The sequence below is a fragment of the Plectropomus leopardus genome, chromosome 1, assembly GCF_008729295.1.
Source record: "Plectropomus leopardus isolate mb chromosome 1, YSFRI_Pleo_2.0, whole genome shotgun sequence".
In the NCBI taxonomy this organism is placed as follows: domain Eukaryota; kingdom Metazoa; phylum Chordata; class Actinopteri; order Perciformes; family Serranidae; genus Plectropomus; species Plectropomus leopardus.
Window position 1 is genome coordinate 8,880,600 of NC_056463.1, and position 26,953 is coordinate 8,907,552.

General features: G+C 38.4%; 1 protein-coding gene across 1 annotated transcript in view; it reads left to right on the plus strand.

The window, feature by feature from the left end:
- glceb (glucuronic acid epimerase b) overlaps positions 1-26,953 on the plus strand; it is a 71,194-nt gene that overhangs the window by 15,400 nt on the left and 28,841 nt on the right. Inside the window, exon 2 of the mRNA XM_042491734.1 lies at positions 16,115-16,225. The gene's annotated coding sequence lies outside the window, so the exon portion shown is untranslated. The remainder of the gene's footprint in view (positions 1-16,114; positions 16,226-26,953) is intronic.

Sequence of the window (26,953 nt, forward strand, 5' to 3'; positions counted from 1 at the left end):
TGTAGCCTTGTGTCTGAGCACTTGGTAGCATCCAATAACTTGAGATAAAGATTAACTACTTGATGTCAAAAGAGTCCTCATTTATCAGTTGATTTACAGTAAAACTACCCAATCTGTCAGCCCCTTCACTTTGTATAGCTTACAGGAGCAACTAAATGTATGAGAGCCATCACTGAAGTTATTAATTGCACCTGTGCTTGCACTGGTATAATGTTCCCACAGTGAGAAAGGTCCTTTTTTAAGTTGAGCTGTAACTACCTGTTCCAAAAAGACTAATATTGATTGTTCACACAATTATCCAACATTTTTGTGAGAACCTTGACAGTCTCTATTGCCCTTTGGACAATGATGGCATATAATTAAGTTAAGAATAATTTAAATATGTGCAAGGAGTTAGCTAGTCTTTTTAATGGCAGGCAGTTTAGCCTGTCACAGTAGGAATAGTACAGATGTTTCTGGAAGAATATACATTCAGGTTTCCCAGTAAGACATGACAGTTAGCCAACATTCACAATGTCAGGACCCTGAAACTTAATCAACTGAATGGAATTTAACTAACATTGATTTTCTTATTAACATGTGTACCCTTCCTTCTTTGACCTGTCAAAATGTCACATTGATAAAGGCATGGGCGATATCATAGTATTACAGTTTACCAGGTTAGTTATAAATCCCAAAATAATTATTTTTTTGATACATCAACTTGTATTGCCCAGTACATGCTACCAGAGGTCAGTCTTTACTGGTGGAAAGGGCACTCAACTGAGTGGTGGGGATAACGTTACAGGACCAACATTAGTAAAAAGCTACGCAGTAACAGCAGAGGGAGTGCAGGGAAAAACTGCATATTTTTACATATATCTCCTTGAATTAAGCTTTTATTTTAACCAATCTGGAGTTGGTGATTATTGGAACAATGAGAAGATCTTCAGGTGCTTTGAAAGTAAAACATCTTTCCATTGCGCTGGGCCTAAAAGTTTGCTTTCACTCCCTCTGCAGCAGCTGCTCCTCTCATCCATGAAATGATCGGATTTGACTGCTTTGACAAATCAATTATCCAGCCCATGACTTCAACTCCTCAAACTGCTGTTGAGAAAAAATGGGATTTCATGACGAGCTCCACCCGCACTGTGTTCAAGTACCTGCAAAAACATCCAAATTTAGAGAGGGAATACAGAATGATAAAAAAGGTACACGCACAGTATTGCCCTGTGTACATCTTTCACGTACACAGATACTGAATGTCCATGATTGATAGTTGCTTATTTTTGTAATATAATGCTCATTTTATATTAATTGTTGTTGGAGCACCACAAAGACCAAGCTCTAGACCAGTCTGAAAACTTTTGGGGTTTATATGCATGAGAAGGCACTATTCATAAGAGCTGTGTGGCCTTCAGCTTTTTGCATCATGTCTGGGTAATTTTGGAGTGGAGCTAAAATTACTGCCTGGGTTACCATTTGCCCAAACATTTAGCCCACTGTGTGAATATTTGACTTCCTTGAGATACCTCGGTATTCTGAAGAGAAAGAATGTGTTCTCTGTTAGTGTGGTGGTAATTAGTTAATTTAGCAAATTAGCAATTTTGACTTAAATTGCCCAAGGGGGGTATTTTAATCAAAATCTTATCTGGTGTCTATATAATATCTAGAGTTTGTGAACTCTTTTGCTGCAGAGCATTAGCTGCTAATTTACTTTTCATTGCTCTTTTCTCTCCTCCACAAAAATGGGACATTTTTTATATTTCAGCAGCTTCTCTGCTAATGAGCTCTTCCTCAAACTGGCAGGTCAGAGGTGACTGAAGTTGAAGCTAACTGGTCAGACTCAGACAACTTTCTTCAAATATTACCCCAAAATAAGTATGACATTTAAAACACAACAGAATAGCACAATAGCTCAGTTGATTGCACTGTTGCCTCACATCAAGAAGGCTAAAATCTGCTGGTCTTGCTGTGTGCTATTTGCTTTCTCCACATGAGTTGGTCTCCTCTGGGTGCTCGTGTCTCCTCCTACGGTCGAAAGACATGTAGGTCAGATGAACTCGAAACTCTAAATTGCCTATAGATGCTGCTCACAAGAATCGAAAACATTCAATGCGTTATTAAAGCGGTGTTTTACCTGTAAGTCTCTGCAGAGTCCCAAATGAATGCTGCAAATCAATGCTGGCTAGTGCGTGGTAGAGGAAAATGCCTTTGTTCTCAAAGTTTTGAGCAGGCTTTAGTCAATCAGGCAAACACAAAGAGATTGGCTTCAAGAGAGATGAAGGCTCAAAATTTCTTCTACATCAGAAGTGAGATAGCTCAGGCGATTTTAGAATTCCTCAGAAGCAAATTTTAAAGTCAGTTTTCTTCAGATAAGTAGTTGCTAAAAATGATAAACTCAAAATTCAGTCACTTGAATTATTTTGGCCAAACCACAAACATTTTTTGTCCACTTGCATGCAGTACCTTTATTTGCACTCATACACCAGTTAATCTCCTATGTTAGATAATTTGAGTGTCATGCTAGAAGACAATGGGAGCTGTTTTTGATCATTTATTTTTGCATGAGAGCTTAATGATTCACGTTTTTTCTTTTGCACTTGCCTTCTCATTATGAATGCGGCTGAAGTCTATAAGCCCTGGGAATGCTGACTGCAGAAAAGGGAGTGAATTTGCTGGCGCTGTGCAGATCCACATATGAAGAAAAGCAGCTGAATAAATAGGCTTTGCTGTACCATCAAAGCACAGGCATGTCTCCTCTCCTCTGCCTCTCCACTGCCCGTACCTACTGTACACCCGATCCCATGCCTGAGTAGCACATTTGCCATTCAGCTCAGCTCTGACAGCCCTGTTAGCAATGACGAATTTGATGGACCATGGCTATCTCAATGTCATATCTTCAACCCGCTTTATCCTTTGAATGTAGAAAGGACAGTGTGATTATAAAACCAAGGCAAGAGCCTTGTTTGTGTGGGGTGATATAATGGAATGACAGTGTACATGTAGAAGGGATGTTGTAGATGAAGGTATAGATAAGAAAAAGGCTAATCAAACAAAAAATGTGTTTTGTTGTTTAGCGTTTTATTTAATGGACCTTTGGGCTCTTTTTTTTTTTTTTTTTTTGGTTTAGCACCACTACCTACTGCAGAGGCAGGTTTCTGTCTTCAGGTAGTGAATCAGGTCATTAATGTTTCCACCTGCAGTAAAGACGAATATGCAGCACAACTCTGGAGATCTCTAACTTCTCCATATATAATACACACTCCGCACTGTATTGATCATAATTATTTTATAGAATTACTGACAGGTGTAGTGTTGCATGACTCTAAATTCTGCATCTAAAATGCCTTGCATTGTTGGATTGTTAGTAGATGTCACTTTGGTACTGTTGCATTGTTCCACTGTAGGAATTTTTGAGGGCACTAATATTAAGCAAACATATGACATTCAGCCCCTCATATCAAAATGGTGGGGAAAAAATATAGTGCACTATGTGCTCAGTGGCCGATTATGTACACCTGTACAATCTATTACAGTTAAGTTCAGCAGTCCTGCCAGATCCCCGAGGGGGAACTGTGATTGTCATAGTTACATTCGCTCTGATGTAAAATATGGATAATTAAAGACAGTAGAAATATTAAGTATGAAAATAGAAAATATAATGTAAAAATATGTGCACTTTGCTTCCGTTTTCACACTAGTATGTAAAATATTTGAAAATTTCCATAATGTTCTAAGTATGTCAAGTGTGTAAAAAATATATAATTAATTATTAAAAAATGTTCCTTGCATAATGAAGAAATCTAGTATGTAAAAGTTTTGAAGTATGTATTAAAAAATGTGCATTATGCTACAACATACTATATACTTACATAGAAATAAGAATAAGAAATATATACAATATATCTGCATCATTGGTTAAATGCATATTCATTAGTGGTGTTGGTGAGAATAAATGAGAAGATACTGAATAATATTTCTCAGTTTAATAATTTAACAGAGTATTACTTGAGTATTGTACCATTTATTTGATTTTAAAAATTCTATGCTTTTCATAGTAAAATTTGGTGTTGCACAGCACAAAATGAAAATTTAATGTCTGTGATAACATCAAAGTTAACTAATCATGGAGCTGACATGCACAAAGAGAAAAAGACTTCTTCAGATGCTCCACTTCTGAAATTCCTCCAGTAGTCTTTTGGACCATGGCATGAAGTTTTGCAGCCAAGCCACATGGACGTTCTGGGTTACAAACCGAGTAACAAGCTGATAGACTTGCGAACAGTGTCAAAGAATTGGCACAGCCAACGGCACAATGTGTAAAACTAGAAGATTACAGTCCTCAATCACCAAGTACAACAGCCTTAATGCCCTTAACATATTCCTGTGTGATCATATGAACATATGAAGGCAGGATAAACTATAATGGAAAGAAATGGCCCAAGAGCTACAGAGTGAAGATGAAGGGAATTACTGAAGAGCAATTACAGGGAAGAGAGAAAGCAGATTGACGGGACGCTAACTGAAGTTATAATTTGCTTGAAAAGGCTATTTATTGGTAACCCTGCAGAATGTAGCAAAGACAGCTAGAAGGAACCATTTAGCTCTCCCCTATTGCCGCAGATGTTCAACCTTGTCGCTGTATTTCTGGTAAATTCGTCACCTCCTTGAGCCAAGGCTCTTTATATATTAAATCTCTTGATTATCTCTACGGTGACTCTTTAGGTCTCAACTCAATCTCAAATTAAGTTTTTTTTTTTTTAAACCAAAGACTGCATTTAGGCATCAAGGGCAGTATGTTTTTTCCTGTGACTGAAGGAAGGGCGTTTGCATGAGACATGTTATCAGGCTAAATCTAATCCCTCTGCAAAGTGATGGTTGATTTATTTAGTTTTTTCACTGTTAAAGGAGTGCTGTTATTAGATCAACATGTTTGGCTAAGAGTCACACCAAGAAAAAATAGTGTGCTTTTGTCTTTGAATCTCTCAGCGGGAACTTGCTGCTTCTGTAATTATTCCTGCGAAGGCCGCTGGTGATCCAGTCATTTCATTAGGATCCTGACCTTAGATTCCTCCAGAGAGAATTGGATAAAACGCTTCCTCTCCCACACAGAAATCATAACAAAGATTTCTGCTCTGCTTCCTTCCTCTGTCCCCCTTTAGTCTTGTTCATAAGGAAACAGTATTTTTCCATCCACACACCCTAATTACTGTTCCCATTCCCAGAAGAGGATCGACCGGAAACATAAGGTGAATCTCAAGTCATCAAAAAATTTCTGTACATTATCTATTGATGCTTCCTTTTCCGCACGGAGTACAGTAGTGCCAGACGCTATAGCACTGACATGTAACTTACTTATTAATGTAATGTTCGCATTTGAACATTACTGGAAGTGAGACAACTGCCTCACTTGAGCGTGCCTGTTTCGAGAAATGACCTGAAACATTATGCTGTCCCACTTTCCTATTTTTTTCTATTTCTGTCTCTCACATGCTATCAGTCTTTCCAGTCAGAAGTCTTGACATTTTAAGAGCAAGTCTCTCTGATTGCGGAATAATGATAAATGCATATGCAGAATCTTGAGAGGAGCAGCGTAACCTCAGCCATCCTCCTCTCTCAGAAGCTCTTTGTTCCCTTATCTTTATTTCTTCATTCCGTCATATCTGCAGGAGATTGAGCGATATATACCATCAAAGCCTTTTTGAAGCTTCCCACTCTCTTCCAAAATCCTTTTGATTTCCGACAGCATGAGCTGCTTAATATTCCAAACTAGTCGGTGGCCTTTTCAGAGAACTAACAAGGTTCTGAAGATGCAAGTCTTGTCTTCATGTGAAAGGCAGCTGGGGCACAGCCCTCTGCTTTTTCAGAGCTCAAACCGAGGTGTCTGTGCTGCTAACAAGTTCAGAGCTGTTCGTCAGATACACAGAGGCCGGTAGCACATGTTTTCGTGTCAGTTGTCTTTCTGTACTTGTTCTGCACGAGTGCTCATCCTCTGTCCTTTAAAAAACTAAATATATTTTCCTGCACTCTAGGCATGGCCTTTTGATTTATTTTTGGGTCAGGAGAGTCAGAAAATAATTGGGTTTTGATTTCCTGAAAACATGTTTAATTTGCTATAAACAAACTAGTTCTATTTTAATTGCCTGATATCAGACAGTATTGTCAACTTGTTAAACTCTATTTCCATCTTCAGTCTGACATTGGATCCACTCTAACGCCTCAATTCCACATAGTTTTGTGTCTGTATTTTTTGTCAAGTCTACGAAGTAGAAGAGAATATTATTCTAGGAGACGTGTAATCCACTGTACGTGTACTCTTTATGTTACACAGTTAGCATGCTTCTAATGTTGTTAAACATGCAGTTGAACTTTTTACTCAGAAAATTTGTAGAGTTGTAGAGCTGTATTACTGTACACCCATTAATTTGATAGCTCACTTGCTTTTATGCCTATTGCCTGTGGCACAATGCATGAGGTCTGTCTGAAATCTGCTGCAGAAAATACTGGACCGAAAAAAACATAGGGAGGAGATCTGTAAACATGTTGGAGATCATGGAGGCTCTCATTGAAATGATTGGATTTCTACTGTAGTTGACTTGCATCCTTACACAAAGCTATGGAAAAACAAGACTAATGTCTGTGGGGGGATTCAATGTTCCCTAATCACTGAACTAGAGACCCACATATCCGCCTGAATACAGTGACATTTAAAGTCACAGTAATGGGTAGTCATGTCAACATACTTGTTTTGACGGGGTTTTAATAGCAGAGTGAAGTAAAGACATTGCAAAGAAATTTTGATTTAGATCAGCCTTAATAGCAGCGTCTGTCTTGTCCGTAGTGCCCGCCATTGTTTTTATTACTCCCCTTTTGGTTCTGCAGCATTGCTTGACAACAGTTTGACAGCGCTGTTAGTCTCGCCCGTGGCGCTGATTGGCTAATCGAGTCCCCGGTGTGCACATTGGTTGTCTTTAGAAAAAGGAACCGCTGTTTTATGTCATGGTGCCAGACAAATTAGTCAACTCAAAGTCTGTCGATGGGGTGGATTCAAAGGTTTGGACCCAGGCAACTATCTTGTAGCGGAAAGATTTAGTTGATTAATTAAATGATCCACAGAAAATTAACTTGCAGCTTTTTAAAATTTTGATTAATCATTTCAAGCTAAAGTCTCTTACATTCACTGATTCTAGTTCCTCAAATTTAAAGATCTGCTGCTTCTTATTATAAATTGAATGTCTTTTCTTTTTGGACTATAGGTTGGACTAAACAAACAATTTGAAGATGTCATCTTAGACTCTTAGGGGAAGTGCAATTGCCTTTTTTTGCACTGTTTTGACATTTCATAAATGAAGCAATAAATCAAATATGGAAGAAAATCTGCAGATTAATCTGTAATGAAAAAGTTGTAGAACAAACACGATGTGATGAGCTTTAAGTCTCGTCTAGCAGCAAAATTAAATATCTGTAAATAAAGTCTCATGTGGACACTAGTTTGGTGGATTTAAGTTTACAGCTTCAGCTTTTGCATACCTAATGAGATAATAAATAATTCCTGTGGCTTATCTTGTTTATTGCTGATGCTGAACGTTGCTGTGTGTATATATGTTTATTTGCTGCTTCTGTGACTTATTGCTGGAATCCGATGGTAAAGTCTTTCTGCCGCCAGTTTTTGCCTACAAACCTGAACGCCGAGTTCACTACAGAGAGCACCACAGGGTCTTGACAGGCACCGAGGGTATTTACTCAGCTTCCAAAAACTTCCAAACTCTTATTTACTTTCATCTTGGCTTCCTCTTGCAAGCTTGTCTTTGCCGCCTCCCACTCCAAGTCTTATCCTTTCATCCTGTTTCTTCAGTTAAGAGTTGGAGTGCAGAGCAGGAGTGGCTCTCAGAGAAGCTTCACTTCTCAAGTTTCTCTGTTTTATTCTGCGTATGCGCGTTGACTCCTCCTGCTCTCCAGAGCCTGTTTGTGCTTGTTGCCTCATCCTTTGACTCTGTCACTTTAACACTGATGTTGCAATGATCTAAAGATTGAATGCAAAAAGTATTGCAGTGTCTATGTTTATTTAAGTGTAACTTACTTATGATACTACAGGTGAAGTATGGAAGTATATAGTTCTGTTTTTAAAGGTTTTGTAAATAGAAAATAGTCTGCATGGGAAAGGAGAGCGCAAACAAGTGGGTGAACAGCTGCACCCAATTTAGCCACAAAAAGGGAGCGACGGAGCCTCCAAATATATGCAAAGCACCACTAAATAACGTCAGAATTTACTGTCTGTGTTCCTGAACACTTGTGACAACCACAACGCATCTCACAGCATGTGATGCAGGCCCGCTGAAACCCCTTTGTTTGCTAAATCCAGCGTGAAAATTACCCTAATGTTTTGAGAGTTGGTAGAGGTTGGCATGGGGCCGATGCTTTGGGAGAATATGCCTAGCATTGGTGACTAGCATTGGCCCCCAGGTTTATGTCCTTTCTTGGGAAAAGGGGAGATTGAAGATCAATGTTTTGGCAAAGAACAGATTTTTAATTTATGCATATTTCTTTGATTTAATTAGACCAGTTTTAATAAAGAAGTATTGTATTATTTCATGGCAGTTCATAAAACGTTATCAAGATTGCCTAATTTTTATTACTTTTCATGGGTTGTTATGAATACGTGATGAGCAAGTTTCAGTTATATTGTTAAGAGTGTATGTTTTGTAACCTTTGGTATAAAATACTGGCCTGAAAAGAGACTCTTTTTCTTTGTCTCCTTTCCAATGACAGATTTAAACTTCTGAATGTAGTCTCTTGTTCCTTTACCTCTTTGTACACGCACATAACTTAGTGGACAACACACATATTATATTAGGTTTGACTTACACATGCAGATATGTGTCTTCCAAAACAGCTGTTTTTATCCAGCATCTACCTTGAGTACCATAAACCGATATCTATCTTGAGATAAAATCTTTGTAGAGCTGCTTATTAATGGGCTTAATGACAGAGTCCAGCTGTTTTTGTGTCAGTGTGAGTTTGCTGGGACTGTTAAACGGCTCGGTATTGGATGGAAGCCACTGCTGCTGTCTTAGCTTGTGCTAGCCAAGCAGCAATTTAACAGACAATGAGGTGAGCAAGTCAAAGTTAACTTTGAATTAATGGTTAAATTGTCTATTTGATGGTATTCACAAAATTAATTTCCAAATGCACTTGTTTTCTGTTGTTGGCCTATTTTCATTACCTTTAATTTCCTATTTTTACGTTAGACTTTTTTTTCCCCCCAAGTACTCTATAATATTTCAATGCATGTATCCAAATATGGAAGTTAAATACCTACCAATCTCTGTAGACGGATATATCCATATGTATGCAGATCTGTGAGCAATAGGAAAAAATGTTGGCATCGGAATAATGTTTTTAGTGTTTATAGTCTGTTTGTAGTCTGAGTAGTCTTGAACAATATTGTTTGAGCAGCGGGTTAACAGTCTGTACTGGAGCAAAAGACGCAAACTAATTGGCCAAAAGGCAATCCCAGAACCTGTCAGCCATCATTAAATGAGGATGTAGCTCAATATGCAATGAGAAAATTGACTATTTTGATAGCTGATTAATTGTTTAAAAGATATTTCAAGAAATAATGCCATGCATTCCCATGGTTTCAGCTTCTCATGTGAGAATTTGCTACTTTTCTTTGTCATATAGGTCAGTTCATTTAATAACTTTAGGATTTTGGGCTCTTAATTTGACAGAACAAGCAAAGTGAAGATAAACTCTTGGGCTTGGAGAACTTGAAAATTATATATATTGAAAAATATTCTAGTAGTCAAGTGTGGATTCATCACTTAATTGGAACAAATAGAAATAAAAACCAATGGCAAGAATAATCACGAGTTTCAGCTCCAAACTCTAATTGAAAGGATGACAGTAAAAATTGTTCTGAATCTGTAAATATGTGTACCACAGTGCCTCCACTTTGCGTGTGTCTGTTTGTGTTTGTGTGTGTGTGCAGAGGCAGTTGATAAAATGTGTGATAAGAAGTGATCACATTTAATTCATTCGCTCCAGCTCTGCAAGCAGAAATCTCTATTAATTGAGCTCTTCACTTTGCGGACTCGGAATTCTTGGAAATTGCTTTGGGCATCAGATGGTCAACGATGGCTGGCACCATGGTGGCATCAGTGGTGCGATCATGCAGTGTTTGGCCAGCCACTGACTCCCCAGAGAAAATGGATGTATTATGAATGCCCAACAGATGGGTCTCCATCTCTCTTTTTACCCCAACTACAAATCCTGATAGATGGCTGCCTGTGTCAAGATGGCAGAAAATGAGGAGCGACTAGAATAATTAATGACCTAATATCATTCTCAGTCAAGCCGCCGTAAAAGAAATATCCTCGGCTTAATGTTCAAAATGTATTCACAGGGGAGAGCTATAAAGTTGATGTTCATGATTCATATGCGAAGTGTCAGCCCAATGCTTAAGAAAGGTCGATTGAATGGGACAATATGTAAAGGCTATGAAAATGGTGTCAGTGCAGTGCTAAGCTTTGAGAGCCACATGCTAAGCCACCTTGAAGAGGAGCTGGAGTGCTTCTTGGCTTTCATCGCCTTTCGTAATAACACATCCTTAAGAGATTATTTCTATAACTCATACTTTGGCCTGCTTTGGCTTCAACTTTAAATTAAACTTCTGGCAAAAACTTAAGTCAACCAGTCAAACGTAATTGCAGTTTCTTTTATAAGCAAAAACGTAGTTGAATTTTCTGCTATAGTGATTTTAGCAGTAATTTATACCACAGTCAAGGAAGGAGCTCATCTTTGATAAAATTATATAAGGACTTTTGTACCTTTTTATCAAAACACCTCTAATAGTCCATCAACTACTTTTGTTTTTTTTTCGCATCAACCACAGTTTTGTTTTGTTTATCTGTCTTTTTAAAGACAAGACACCTTTTAAAGATAATGAACATTTGGAGCAAAACAAGACCAGACCAAAACATCTTTTATAATATTGTTACAATCAAATGAAAACCAACAAAAAATGAACACATTTTTAATTTCAGTGACATTTAAACTTTGTTTTTAAATATCTATCTGTATGCAGAGTTTACTCCAGGACATTGGTAATCAATCACCTGCTGAGTGAAACCAGACAGATCCTGATGCATTGCATCTCATTATTAATGTCGTTAAAAGATGTCACTTCACTCATTAGCTACTTGGCCTTTTATGTGCAGCGTAGCACAACTACTTGTTTTTCCTGAAGCTCAGTAAGCTTAATGCAGTCTAATACAATACAAGTCCTGCAGTAAATCCTACTTTCATGAGTTCAGATTTTGAGGAAACTGTTTTAGAGAAGAGTTTTTTTCAACATTTAGGTCATTTTAAATGCTGCGTGTGGAGCTTTTGAACTGTATTGCATTTTAGAGAGAGATGCCTCTGTTATTTATCTTAACTCCATTTATCTAAATGGAGAGCACCACAAATTGCATCCTTGAAAATGATCATTGAGTTGAATCAACCCCTCCCTTAAACTGTTTCAGAAAAACTGGAGCATTACACCTTCATGAGTGTTGGATTTCTGACAGGACTGTTGTGTTAGGCTGCAGAGAACTGTCGTGGAAAATGATTCGACATGAAACTATATAAATGTCATCATGTATAATAATAGTCATTGTATGGATGTATGATTCATCTGTGGTAATGGTTTATGTATTTTCGGAGTCCTTCACTGTCAGTATGCAGGCATGTGAGGAGGCTCCAGGCTGCCTCGAGCTTAACAGACAATAAGATAAGGACGATGTTTAGATTCCAGTGATAAAATATTGGACGTGTGAAACACACTATGTAAGACTTAATCATTGTTTTGTTACTTTAGGTTTTTTGGTATGGCTTTGTGTATACATGTTGTTCCAAGATCTTTTCAGATTTGTGTTGTATGAAACATATATTCAAGCAAGATTAACTCTGCCTCACTGAGTTTATTCTGTTATTCAGCAAAGTGAAGATAGACCAAAAGTACATTTTTTCCCACATTAAATAACTTATAAATATGTTTTGTAAAAAATGTAATTATTTATTTAGATGTTAAGAGGGAACACAATTAACACTTTGGATCCTAAGCCTATTAGTTTGATTTCATTAAAAAAAAAAACATTGAGCAACAAATGTGAAATGACCCCAAAATGAGGAGGAAATTAGTAAAACGTACAGTTACCTGAAAATTATTCGAAAAAAAAACCAAGTCAAAAATGCTTAAAAATTATAACAATTTTGTAACCTAATTTACATATGTAATTCTGATAATATGTTTTCCCTTTTTTTAAAAAAAATAATTTTCTGAATCTACTAATTTATTGCAATTTGTGGAACATTTCTTACCAAGTTGCTCATTGCCTTTTTCCCATGTTTGAAAGAAATTGCACCAATTTGCTCTGGGTTCACAGGTTTAAATACTTTTTAAAGGCATCTGAAAGCAGCACAAGAAAAGTGATGTCGCTCCAGTTTTTAAATGGTTAAAGACACCGCCGATAAAACTAATAATGATATATTTTTATTTGATCGTGAAACAAAAAATGTGCTGTCAGCCACAAAAAGGAAAGGAAAGTAGGGTTTTTTTTCTTGTGTTGTGGCTTTAAAGATACCTGCAGAAAATCAGAAACTGATTGTCTCGGTTGCATGCAGGGGTTATTGAAGACAGTTTCCTAATTGAGAACCTTAGTGGCACATCCACATTCACAGACTCAGCTCCTGTGACTTCTCCAAGTGTTTAGTGAAGAGCAGATGGCACTGCCTGTGTGAGTCCTGTTGGTTTAACACAGATGCATGTCATTTCAAATGGCCACACATAACAGTATGTATAGATTGGTGTGCTATTCTTGACTTGAGTTTGGCTTCTATTCAACTCAACTGAGATACTTCTTTAAAGCAAGACAGCACCATACCCAGATGTTCACAGAGAGGAGATATCTACAATAAAATGATGCCCAGAAAATGCATAGATGGCAGGAGTGGTGCAGGATAAGCTCCAGGAATAATGAGCTGCTCTAGGCAGACGTTTACTCTCATTTTCTACTTCTCACCATCTGCCTGCAGCACACCTGCCTCCAAAAAGCATCAGTACGCCCATACAGTAGCCAGGGAATATTGATTAAGACTGCTGACATTTCTACTCCCTTTTCACTCTGTCTGGGTACATGTGCCATCTTTCAGAAAAAGCCAGGTTACGCAAACACACATCCTCCTGTGTGCCGTCAGAGCATAATTATGTTAAATATTTTATTTATTTTGTTTCTTAGACCTCTGTAATGTATATATCCTGTATGTGGGAAGTAGCCACAGATTTTGAACATAAATTATCTTAAATAATTTTAGCAGTTTTGTTTCTTTAGCCAGGGTTGGCGTAGAGTGAATATAAAAACAGACAAAAAGGCTGCGAAGATTTGATTCAGTTTGTATCAGCACTGTTGGGTTGGGCCAGTGTGAAAATTTTCTAACCGGTTTGATGTTAAGCCAAAAACTGGAAAAAACATAATATTGTGTTAATGACGTTGTCGTATTGCTTATTACTGATGTTTTATGAGTTGGCTTTCGCGCTGTGATGTTGTCAGCACGGATTGATTAAATAGACAATTTTTTTATTTGCCAGAACTTGTCATGGGTACAAATGTTGGTTCAGCCAGTTTGCATAAAATCAAACTGGTTCAAGCTTGTACACCAGACTGGACCGGTAAACCAGACATTGACCCAACTCTAGCACTAAGTATTATTTTATTGTTCTTAAGAGCTGTCTTCAACCAGTTGAGAGCAGAGACTGAAGGTAGCAACAGCAGAAAGTTTCAGATATTGATTTAGAATAAATCTCAGTGGTAATGAATGACACACTGACCTCTTTGACTCATTTGACTTATTTCTTTTTGAACTGCATTATATTTTAGGATTCTGTTCGCCTTGTCGTTTTCTTGGCCTCTCTATCTTTTCTCTCTTTAAGCGTTGTAAAACTGCAGGGGGGGCTGCAGTGACAGGAGGAGCCCAGCTGGTTTTATTTCTACAATATCTAATTTAAGTGCTTTGTCAATAAGCACATTTCATAAAAAAATCAATATTCTCTCCTTGATGTGGCGATTTAGCACCTTCTTTAGTTTAACAACCTGTTTCAACAGGGGCTAGAAATACATTGGTGAGATTAATTGCAGAGTAAAGTATCCATGTCACTCTCAGCGTATTTGCACTGATAGATTGGTTGTACATTAATGACCCTGCTGTCGGCAAGCCCAGAAATTCATCACGGCTGCAATTACAATTATGTATTTGTTTCCTCGTCTTAATTTATAGAGCATCAGTGTCAGAGTCTGTGGAGCATTGATTTAAGGTTATAATTAGCTGCAGTGAAAAAGAATTGCAACAGCTGATGATTTTGTTTCCCTCAGAAAAGTTTGTGTTGAAAAGCTGCTTAGTGTGCAGGAGCGATCAATCATAATTTAGCTCCGGAAACATTTAGCCTGTTAAAGGATTTCATGTGGAGCCTGTTCAGACCAAGATGTTCAGAGTACTTAGGAATTCATTCCTCTGCATGATTATCTAACACTTAAAATCCTGTAAGCCATGTTAATATTGAACATGTGAGAACAGAAACCTTTCAACTGTAACTGACTTTCACTCAATGCACACTGGGATGAACACGGCCCAAGCCTGCCATTCGGCACTTCGATGTGACTCTGAATAGCAATAAGCATTTATTTTCAATTTATGGAAATAGATGCAGATTAGTGACAAATGTCGTTTTGTTGGCGAAAACTTGGGGTGGATGTATGTGTCCTGACACACCAAGCTGATGGTCGGCTTTAAGTCAATGTTGGGCCATCTGTGAGTATCTGTCACTCTAGTTTTGGGGGTGTATCCTGCACTGTTGGCACTTGTCAGCTCTTGTGAAGTGATTCGGCATTATGAATCAGCATCAGAGAGGGAGGAGCCTGTCTATGAATGAATTCACTCTGACTGGCAGTTCAGCTCAGCAGGTGAGAATAGAAACCCAAGCGAGGAAAGCAAAGAAACCGCTATTATTCAAGAGGGAGTGAAGTCAAAGCAAACTTTTTATTAGGGCTGTCCTGAAGACCATTTTCTGGTCTTCAGCGAAGAATCAGAGCTTCGGTCAGCAGGTTTGTGGACTGCTGTTTTGATACCTCAAGTTCAACTTTTTTGCTGTTGCCATCTTGACTTTTTGGATCTAGAAGTGACCATATTTGTGTGTGAGGCTCACATGGAGGAGGAGCGAGGGATGGGTCTGTATGAAAGCTGAGGACACTGCAGACAGCCTGTCACTCCAAACAGCCCCACCCTTATTTATGCCTAAGTAAGTGAGCTTCAGTAAACTGTTAACAGTTGTATTGAATTGCATTGAGTTATACTGAGAAACTATTGCCGCCTGCTGGTATGGAGAGTTATTTCCTTCTCTCATGTGGGCGCAGAACGTACATGCTAGTTGGCTGTAGTCTTTGCAGTTTGCTCATGTTCAACCTTTCAGCTAAGACACAGGTGACATGAAGCAACCTTACAGTTGGCCTTCATCACCACTGGTCCTTTAATGTCAGTTTGGTGTGTCTGGGCCTAAAGAAGCAACACAGGCCTGCAGGGCAGTGCCTCTCAACCTGTGAGTGAGGACCCACAGAAGGAGTCACATGATGAATCTGGGGGTAGTATGTTTGGGGTAGGAAACAGTAGAACAAAACTTTTGCTGCAAGTAATGTTTATTTTTTGGGGATTTTTCTTTTTGTCTTCCATGTGAAATAATTTTAGCTCTTTAGAAGTTTAAAATTTATTCAAACGAAACACTGACAGGGAAAAATGGCTTCTCTTCAACAGCTCACAACTCATTAGCATGCAACTTGTGACAGGGAGGCAAAAAAAGAGACGGCTTTGAAAAAACTGAAGCTTTTGAAAGCTTTGAAAAATTTAAACAAAATGAAACACCAATATCTATAAATATGTTTGTGTAGGTTCATATTCAAATATACATTATCTCCTTACATCACATACATGCTCTTGCATGTTATGCATACAAAATTACAGATTTCTATACATGTTTATGTACTTTTTTTATGTAACGTCATGTCTCAGTAATGAAATTGTAATGTCATCTCTGTCACGTCAGGTGCTGAGGAAACTGCAAGAAATACCAAAAGAAGGAGCGGTGGAAAGACTTGGCAGTGAATGTCGACAGGATGTCCAGTCAGTTGGCCGTTTCTTTGTGAATGGATTAGAGGTCAGTAACAATATCATCAAACCTCTTGATTCAGGGCAGCATTCATTCACTTTAAACACAGTCATGTAACTAGTAAACTCAGAAGAAAAGTCATTATGTAGATGTTATTTAGCGTAGATATTTTACTCATACACAATGCCTGATTACGATCCAGCTGAAGCAAATTTTTGTTTTGTGAAATAACCGTACGTACTGTATGTGCATGTAAATAACATTCTGTAAATATACAGAACAACCTTTTGTGGATGCCAATTTGTGCTAGACCTCATTATATGGACAAATTAATTCTTACGTTTTCTGCATGCTCTTTTGTCCACTGTGAAAAATAGACCAGTCTTCCTTTTATGATGAAATGATTAGGCATAGCTGTTACAAGTCCCCTGAAGCTCTGCGTTTCTCCTCTTGTCATCACTGAATCATCTTTGATAGCATAAGGAAAGATGGAGCTCTTTGAACTAACTCCGGGCTCATTAGCTTGTATAACATGGGGAACTGTGTGTCCGCATGAAGAGACACACACCCCCGTGCAGCAATGTGAAAATCCCTGGATAATGGCACACCACTTTATACCACGGCTGATACTGAAGACAGCTGTGTCACATGGTCCGTGTGTTATAATCATTTGTGTATTTTGAAATCATCATCCACCAGAGTGAACACACTGTTGAGCCTGTTTTTTCCTTGGTAACATTTGCCATATTACTCAACTTATTGCTTGTTTAATAATCAAGTTATAAAAAGTGAGTGTCGAATCGTTTAAGTTTTGGAGTGTTAACTAGTTTCAACAGAGTTAATGATGAAGTTTAGCTGATTTCTTTATGATTTCGTAAATATTAAGCTCACAAAGAAAAACTAGGGGAGCTGTTTAATGCAGAAAAACATTTTTTTATATATTTTTTTTATATTTGGAAAAATGCAGGCATTTATAGTCACAAAGAACATAAAAAAGAAGTGGAAAGATGTTTACTTTGGTCTCAATCTTGGCAATCTTCCTTTGAGCTTACTCTTATCCTTTCTGTAAAGAAAAGAAAACATGATGAAATGTTATTGTGTATATTGCTTTTAAGCAGTAGATCCTTGAGCCATTTTGTGTTGTTTTTGTTTCCGTTTAACTATATTTTTAATAGTACTCAAAAGGATTAAGCTGCAGGCTACATGTCTGCTTCATTAACTGACAGAAACATGGGCTGCAGTGTCTTCAGGACCTCAAAACATAATATCTGATAACATCATAAGTACAAAAAAATACTCCCATTCAAACGTATGGATAGTTAGTAAATTGTAAATTGATTTAGTTATTCATTTTAATTTTGGAAATACATTGTTTGCAAAATTGATATTGGTCATATAGATAACCAATATCACCCTTAAGATTAGTCTGTCAGTTAGCTCGTATGTTATACTTCAACACTCCAGTTTTTGTGGACTTGCTGAAATACAGTTTTCAAATATTAACTTATCTGATTCTACTGTAAAGAGTAGCTTCAGTATTTGTCAACCTGGAGCCTATTTTCACATGTTTTTGTGTCTAAGTGACGAATGGGAACAACACTTTTTGAAATTGGTCCAGTATTGAGTAAGAGCACTGCGACCGGCAGCTGCGAAACATCCTGCAATGTAATCACTTGGACGTTTGTGCACCATCAATGTACTTCCACTAAAAGTGCTTGTTTTTGCCGCTAACAAAGTTTTAGAGGGCGTAAACTGACAGTGCTGAAATGCCCCAAGCAGGTACATTGCAGCCAGTTTTATAGCTGCCAGCTGAAAATTGTTGTTGCCATTATCTCTTAGACACAAAACATGGGGAAATAGTGGCCAGGATCAAAATTACCAAAGTGACCCTTGAAGAAAGTGCCAAAACATTTCTCCTCTTTGCCCCTAACTGCTAGTTAAATGGTCCAGATTATTGTTGCAGCATTTGTATACCATATTCATTAAATTTTGCCATAGCATGATTTTATTCTTATCTTGGACATCCCCTCTTCTTTTTTCCCCAAATGTGTTTCTATGATGTTGTAGGACAAGCAGTCGACATGACCCGCCTCTAAAACGATGCAGAGAGGTCTTGTTTATACATTTCTCTCTGGTCTCTCCTCCATTTGATTAGGAGTTTACTTAATCCCTCAGTCGGCCTCAGTTATAAGCTTTTTGGTAATGACCTGCTTAATCCTCCTACTAGAGATAAAACGCACAGGCACATTAACTTTAAAGCAGTTTACTCACTTCTGGGCTGCCTCTAAACAAAGCTTTATTACTGAGCAGTGATGCAAGTTTGCTTGTTGGTCTGTTGTGTTGATGTATCTGCCTCTCTAAAAGCAATGCAGGAAAAATGGTGTCCATACCTTAATTGCAGGCCTGGAATAGTGCAAGTGCATGTTTTACAGATTCATGGTGACACTGCAGCGTTACCAAAATTGTAACTGTGTCACTCAGAATCTATTTTCATAATTGGTTAATCGTTTTAAGTTATTCTTCAAGCAAAAAGTAGCTCCAGTTTCAGTTGCAAGGATTTACTGGTTCTCTTTATCCTATGTTATGGTAAAATGAATATTTTTGGGTTTGGGGCTGTGGGGCATCATAACAAGTTATGGGTAAATGGGACATCGGGCTTTAGGAAATTGCGATTTTCTGTTTTTTTCTGGCATTTTATTACCTTGTATGGCAGATAGATTCTTTTGATATCACATGAACATCCATCTTGTCAGGCTTCAAGAAATGCGTTTATCTCCAAACTACAATGGTTCAGAATAATTGCTTTCCTCTGATGACCTACTGGCAGCTACAGGCGTGGTTTATGTGTTTGTTATGACATGGAGAGGCAACTGTTTGTCCAAAACAGCAATTGCAGTTCCTAAAGAAATTAGATGCTGCAATCACATCAGTTATAGCAGAACTGGAGAGTATTTCTTCATTATGGAACAGCAAAGAATGGCACCGAAGGCTTTTGTAGACGGAAACGATGCTTTTGCTCTTCTCCCGACTGCAGCTCCTTTTTTCAAGTCACTTCAGATGAAACCACGCACACTTTCCGGATGACAGGCCCGAGAGTCTCCTACTGTGGCACGCAGGAAGGTGGTTGCTGGCTCAAAAAGGCGTCTATAAAGGGGTGCCCTGTAAAACGGCACAGCTTGAGTTCATCAGTGGCTTTGAACCTTGGCGCCTTCGCCAAAACATTCTGTGGAGCTCTGTCCGCTCTCCTCAGAGGCAGGACGTTGGATATGGATGCATTTATGTATCTGTCGGTTTACATGTGTATGCTCCCCTGTGTTTATCTGTTTTTACAGTCGCTGGCTGAATTACAGTTGCTACAGCCGTTAAAGGGAAACTTTGCAAATTTTCAACTAGCTCTTTTATCACAGTATAGAGCTCCATGGAGCTGGAGGCTCCCTGTCGACACCAGGGAAGCAAAACAACATCCATCTGCACACATTACCCACACAGCAACGACAGAGCTGGTTTTAAGTCCTTTAACCCTTTGAAGTGTGGGCCGAGATCACTTTTCTTTTACTGCATTCAGACAAAAAATGTCCCATAAATTGCAAGGAAATCAGTAGATTTTAAAAAATATTTTTAAAAATCGCAGGATCCTTGACCGCCCAATGCCAGATCAGTAAACTTGCTGGTTTTGTAGTCTCAGAGCAGCTGGAAGAGACGTAAGGACTGCGGGGTGGGCTAGCTAGCAACCATATCTTTTAATGGTATGGGCAAGTAGGCTGGCAGCCAAACGTCAGGTTTTGACATCTGGCATTTTCATCATGCAGAAATGGCTGTGGTTACATCTTTAGAGGGTTGGAAAAAAAGATAGATGCCTACTGACTTGCTTTGTCAAAAGTTTGATTTCCCAACTGGCTCCACTGGTTGGTTCGTTAATCTGATTGGTTAAAGTTCGCCTGTGATACAAAGCGAGAGACAGACTGTTCATTCAACCGCCTGGCCAGTATTATTTGAAAGTGTCGGCCCAAACAGTTTCCAGTGACTGCTTTTCATATGGTTCTGTGAAACAAACCATCTGGTGCATCAGTTGAGGTATTTTATAAACCAAAGGATGAATCGACCAATAGGAAAGATATTCTGAAGACCTGTTTAAAACTCTATGAAACTCGCAACAGCCATGTTGTCACCAGATTTTGTTATTTTTAAGACTGAATTTATCCAGTTACTTATGCAACTGGATTTTGAAAACAACCCTCCCAAAAAATCTGTTGTCTGTTGGGCAGACATCAGTGACAGTAGGACCAGCAGTTTTCCTTGAAGTGAGTTCCCGGTGCTGCTTCATGAATATGCAGACCTCTCTGCTCGCTGTGGCCGCAGCTCTGTGGTTTCAGCTGCAGTCAGTGAGAGACAGAAGGTCTGCCGACACAGTGACCAGGCTGAAACAGCCAACTGCAGACTCCGCCGTTCACAAAATTAACACAGCTCTGTCTACTAAGTGATCTAAATGGTCCAGTGTTTAGGATTTAGAGGGAAAAATATTGGTAGAAATGTCATATAATATTTAAGTACGTTTTCTTTAGTGTGTAATCACCTGAAAATAACAATCTTTGTGTTTTCATCACCTTGAATGAGCCGTTTATATTTACATAGAGAGTGGGTCCTCGTCTTCGAAGATCACTATGTTGTCCCGCCATGTTTGTACTGTAGCCCAGAATGGACAAACCAAACAGTGGCTCTAGATAATGCCAGTGTGTCAGCCACTGTAGTTAGCAGCCCCTCTATGACAAGGAGGCACTATTTATTTATTTAGTGAAACTGTTTTCTTCAGTGTCTTTATCAGTTTAAAGCTCCTGGTCTGTTGGTTTTGGAGAGTAAGAGACCTCTATGAAAAGTCTGGCTCCTGGTAAAAAATATCTTTATAGTTAACAGGTGCTGCTAGCGTCCTGTCTCAGACATGCCAAACAATGTTAGAGAAACACTGATTTGTTATGCGAAACTGCTTTATTCAGTGTTTTGTTTTTGGTTTTTTTTTCATTTTTACTACCTGGTTTGTTTGTTTTGGAGAGGAAGAGACCTCTGCAGATATTTCAGCTCACAATAAAAACCTCCTTAACAACTCCTTTTTGCTGATGTTCAATATGCCAATATATAACAACTCAATTGGCCGACAACCAATATTGGTATATCCACTACCCGCCTATTTTTAGTAATCATTAAGTCTCTTCTGTAGTGGAATTAACATCATATTATGCATACTCTTATCATGATGACCCACTAGCACATGGAGATATAAAATACAATGCTTTTCAGTGTATGTAATATTGATTCACTGTGCAAAATGAGAAAAATACTAATAATTTCATTTTTATAGCTAATATCTGCCGATACCGATGACATGCTGATATTATCGCGCCTCCCTACAAATAAGCCCTCTTTTTTTTCTTACAATCTTGATTTATTGCTATTTTACACAGTCTCAAGTGACTTATGGTTTCACCTCTGATAGGGCTGAGCTGCATCTTAAATGGTAAAATTAATGACTCAATAACTGACCTCACATTAATGCCACCTTTTATATTTGTGACTCAGCCTTTATGACACAACAAGTTCTACTCATTTCTGTGATCCATTGATTGTGCAAATTGAGCAAATCATGCTAGAGAGTGTTAACATATTTTGGTGAGACAGATCTGTTTATGATATTTACCAACGCTTTCAATAGTTTCTTTTGATAACATGATGTATGGTTCAAGAATGTGAGTGTCGAAAAAGAGATTTATAGTATCTCTACTCACATACTAAATGGCTGTGGGATAAAGATGCAAGTTATTTTTCCCCCTGTCAGTTGTTGCCTTGAATTCACCCCAATGCCTACACAGTATAATAATCAGGCTCGAAAGCACAACACACATACGCGTGCGCACATACACACACACACACACTCTTTCTCTGCAGGAACTAACATGCCTCACAGCTTCAGCATGAGATAATAATTTACAGGCAGTCTCAAACCCCCACCTTACTTCACCTGTGGAGGAGAGCAGTGAAAATGTCAGGAGTTTAGTTAGGACTACAACACCTGCATCTCACACATACACCGGGCCTCTGCTCCAATAGCTCCCCAAGGGTGGCTCACGAGCACTCAGCTTTTATTGCTGTGATGACTGCTCGTGATTTTTACGCCAGAGGACAGCAGGAGAAGAAAACAACTCCATTCACCCATCCCTGTGATCTCTGCTGCAGCAGTCTAAACATGTTGTAAATGTTGTACGTTCGGCACTGGGGACCAGGACAGAGATTAGCAGCTGGTTTGACTCCCAAGTTCATTTAACAAGGTCACAGTGAAGACATTTGATTTCAAGAGACACTCTTGAAAACGTCAAACCCTTTCTCATCATTAAAAACAACTGTAGAATTAAGTGCCTGTAAGAATTTTCCCAGCCTTGTTAATGAGGATTTTGGGGGATAAAGACATCCAAATATTTGCATGTTTTGTTGTGTAAGGCAGAATTAGTACCCGTCGTATTGAGCCAAGGGATCACTTGCTGCATTTGATGAGGCATCCATCAGGGCACCCAGAGATCCCTCATATGTTACAGTCCATCACGGCTCAAAGACAAATTCACACAATCAAAGTCTAAAGCCTTTGCTGAAGCAGCAGAAAGGATGGACATGTGAGCACCTCTGGGACCTCAAGAATTCAAGACTGTGAAGTTGCTCGTGCTGTTAGTCTGTGAAGTCGATGTTCGCTCAAGCAGCTACAGCGTAGAGCTGTCAGCAGTATCATGTCGGACTTGTCAGCCAGAGATCATTAAGCGCTTACAAAGTCAGATGGGATTTACCAGCAGCTTGTTGTTGTTAGAAAACTGTACATTTTGTTTAGTTGTCAGTACACATAATGCCAATTTTTGATGGAATGATGATCCAAATTATTGAATAATTTTAATTATACCACTAGGATTATCAATTGGATAATTGTTTAGTCCATAAAATATCAGAAAACAAAAAGAAAAAAATTGTTGATCCCAGTTTTCCAAACCCCCAGCTGATGTATGTCGATGATTTATTCTGTCCAACCAACAGTCCACAACTAAATGATATTCAGATTTGCAGCAAAGGGCTGCAGGTTGTAACCAAACCTGCAGCCACTACGGAAAGGACATTACTGAAATGATTCAAGTATTGAACATGAATTTTCTTTTGGCCAACCAATCTATAAATCAATTCATAGTTTCAGCCCTATAAACCATTAGTGTAATATGTCTCCAAATAGCAACATTATATGAATAAATTGGGTCATTTTCTTCTGATAAAGTAATTCTACTTAGAAATGAAGTACTTGTGTATGGAAGCACAATGCAATTTCCATATTTTACTGATTTAACACTATTGTAATTTCTGAATAATGGAAAAAAAATCTGCTCTGTTTTTCTAAATTAATGAGATAATAATCTTGAAAATTCTTTTAAATTTTTTTATTAATGAAATTATCATACATTATTTCAGACAAACAAGATTTTTTATATTAAATAAAATATATAAATAAAATAAATATATTAAATAAATATTAATGATAATTTCATTAATTCAGAGAAACTGAGGATTTTTTTTTTCTCAAGTGAATACATTACTCTTCCTAGTAACACATATAGCTTGTAAATATGTGACCAGCCTGTAAATAAAATAAAATAATCAAGTGTCTTCAGCTTCCTTCACTTCCCTGTTGCTCATCTTGAGACTGGAGAAAATCACATCAATATGCAGTTGATAAAGACACACATCTCCACATTTTATGAAGAGTGAGTGATCAGTGATACGTTTTTAAGGCAAAGTTTTCATAGTCTAATAAGTCACATTATTGTAACACAGAAACCTTGACAGTACAGAGATTATTTACTTACAAAACTCCAGATATTGCTTCATCGTCAGTTTTATTCCATGAAATACTTGGCAGAATATTGACCCCAGAGCCACTGAACTGGTACAAAAGTCATGGGACTTCTGGTTTGTGAAACAGCAAGAAGAATATGAGTATTGTGGTGCACAAGGGGAAATGGATTTGACAAAATAATATGCCCAAGCTTTGCTTGATTCATTTCCCCTCCCTGCAGGGTAAAATCATTCAGATATTCACAAAGAATAATGCCATCTTATAAAAATCTCAAGTCTCAACAAGTCACTGCCGGCTATTTCAGGCACTTTTCACTTTTTCGAAGCGGGACACTGAGCGCACGTAAACTGAAAAGCTGATTTTGTTTTCCCGTGTCTTTTTCCTTAATCTGTCAAGCATGGAAGACTTTTATCCTCCAGCAAGATTGTCTTTCACCTCCTGTCCAGTTACATCTGCCTTTTTTTTAATATATTTTCTGTCGGTGTAGTTTTCTGTTCCACATCAAAACAGTTTTATTACCAGAGGGATTATATCTTTGCAACACTCCCTGAGTTGAGCTGACAACAAGTGGATTACACAAAGGTCCATCCATATCTTATACCTAAAGGATAAAATAAAAAATGATGCATGTGACTGTTCTAAAGCTTATGTCTGATCCCCCACCTCTGTGGTTAAAGGTATATTCTGCAGGATTGCCAGTTACTGTTTGTCAGCAAGTGTATCAGGGAAAGCCAACCCCAGATACACTCCTGTTTGGGGTTTCTGCTCGCTAGATTTGCATTTTTTCAGTGCTGTGTCTCTTAAATGCCTGCAGCTTACAGTCTGGCACCAGGTTGCTTCCTTTTTTTATAAAGCCCTGACCTCATCTGAGCGCTATCCAGGTACACACCCATAAATGTCCCGAGCACAGAAAATACGAAGAAAACAAGAAAATACAGGCAGAGGAGCAGAGTTTCTGCAGAAAAATACACCGCCACACACTTCTAGTGGGTCGTAAGTGATGATTGAGAGGGATGACGTCATGTTTTACCCCTTCTCTACCAAAATAAGCACAAGTACATGTTAAAAATAGGCAATAGACTATTTTCCCATTATCAGTAGAACAGAGCTGTGTACAGTGCTCTGCAGCAGATGAGTATGGCTTTTTGGTGTGCAACATTATGGACGGGCCCGACAACAGGTCAGCAAACAGAAGAAAGGAGCATCGAGGCCAGTGAAAATGTAAAGATGGCTACAATAGCACGCCCATATTGGTGTTATCTCTCCCATCACTGCTGACCAGAGCCGATCGGAGCTGGTGCTAAATGAATACTCATGACTACTACAGAGTCATTTGACCAGGACGTGGATTGTAACCTTTCACATTAAATCAAAAAGCCAGATGTTAGTGGGTGTTTTTGTTTTTTGTAGCAGTGCGAAAGAGGCTTATGAGTCTATATATTGCTTTTTAGGAAAATACTTCATACTACATCTTTTAATGTCTAAAAAATACTCAAAGTTTAGCAAAAGATTGTGGTCATGGTAATGGTTAGGGAAAGATTGCGTTTATGGTATAAAAACTAAAGTGGGCTCTTGGTAGGAAACAGGACTCAAACTGCAGTCTGAGCAGCTTGTGTGGTTGTATAACACACCACACAAGTACTGTCTTTGCTGCTCAGCGAGGACAGTCATTATTCGAACAACTGAAGAGGTTGCTTGTCAGGAAAACCTAAACACAAGTCGTTCTAGGCCTTTGAATAAACAACCAATGCTGTTGTTTTTCTGTTGAGAACAGACTCCTAATAGATGTGAGTGAATTTGGGTCAAAATGTACCAGAGACAATGCAGCTTCTGTCTGAGCAACGAGCTAAATGTTGTTTGTTTGCCTTGTAATTAACTTGTGCATAAGCAGCAGATGTGATTTACAAACATCCTCATTTGTGGAAACAGTAAAGAGGACATTAATAACTGTTAAACTGAATTGTTTTTGTCAACTTAGTTAACAGGACATAAAAAAAATGTTATTAGTCCCTTTTGTGCATTTAAATACACAATTATTTGAGTTTAGAAAGACTGGAGTTTATTGGCTCAGCTGCCTGCGCAGGGATTTAGACTGGAAATAGGGCCTGCATGAAAGCAACCCATAGCAGCCCATCACTGTCCCAGCTTTTTAGTCAGTATTGTTTTGTATGGACTCTGTATTGTCAGTACCCGTTACTTGCAACCGCCTGCTTTCAGTGCTGATTTGGAATCTGTTTTACAAGATTTCCCCATAAATGGTATTAAATATAACATGGAACAAGTTATTCAGGGGTCTTTTTCATCAAGCTTACTTATGCTTCCTAGCCTCCTTTCTCCTCCTGTGATGTGGAAATCATTCCTCTTACGCCAATATGAAGGATCTTCCAGTTCCTTAAATCAAAGACAGAGCCATGGAGCGTCCTGAGTTTTGCTCTCTTTCTGAAATGAAACTTCCATTCATCTAGTTTTGAGTTTTAACCTCTAGAGCTAGTTTCAACCAGATGGTGAATGAGCAAGTTATTATTTATGTGCCAGATGTGGATGAGAAATAGAGAGAGAGAGATGAATAACCTGAATAAAAAACATTCATGATTTTGATCCAAAACAATTGCATCTGGTCCATGACATTAACTCCTCTTCCAGTTTGCCTACTGTTGTGTGTAAATTACATTGAGAAAATGGGACGTGGCCTTAGACGAATCGTCTCATAGTCAGAGTGAAGCATTGGGGTACTCTGTTGCTGCAGTGCTTAAGCCCATGTCTATCCACCTTGAGACTGAGCTCAACACCGGCGACGAATCACTATAAAAAGAAGCAATTATTTATAGTCGGTTCCATGACAGGGCCGGTCCTACTTATCTTTCAGGGTGCAGTCCCCAGGCCTTCTGCCTCGCATTTTCAGT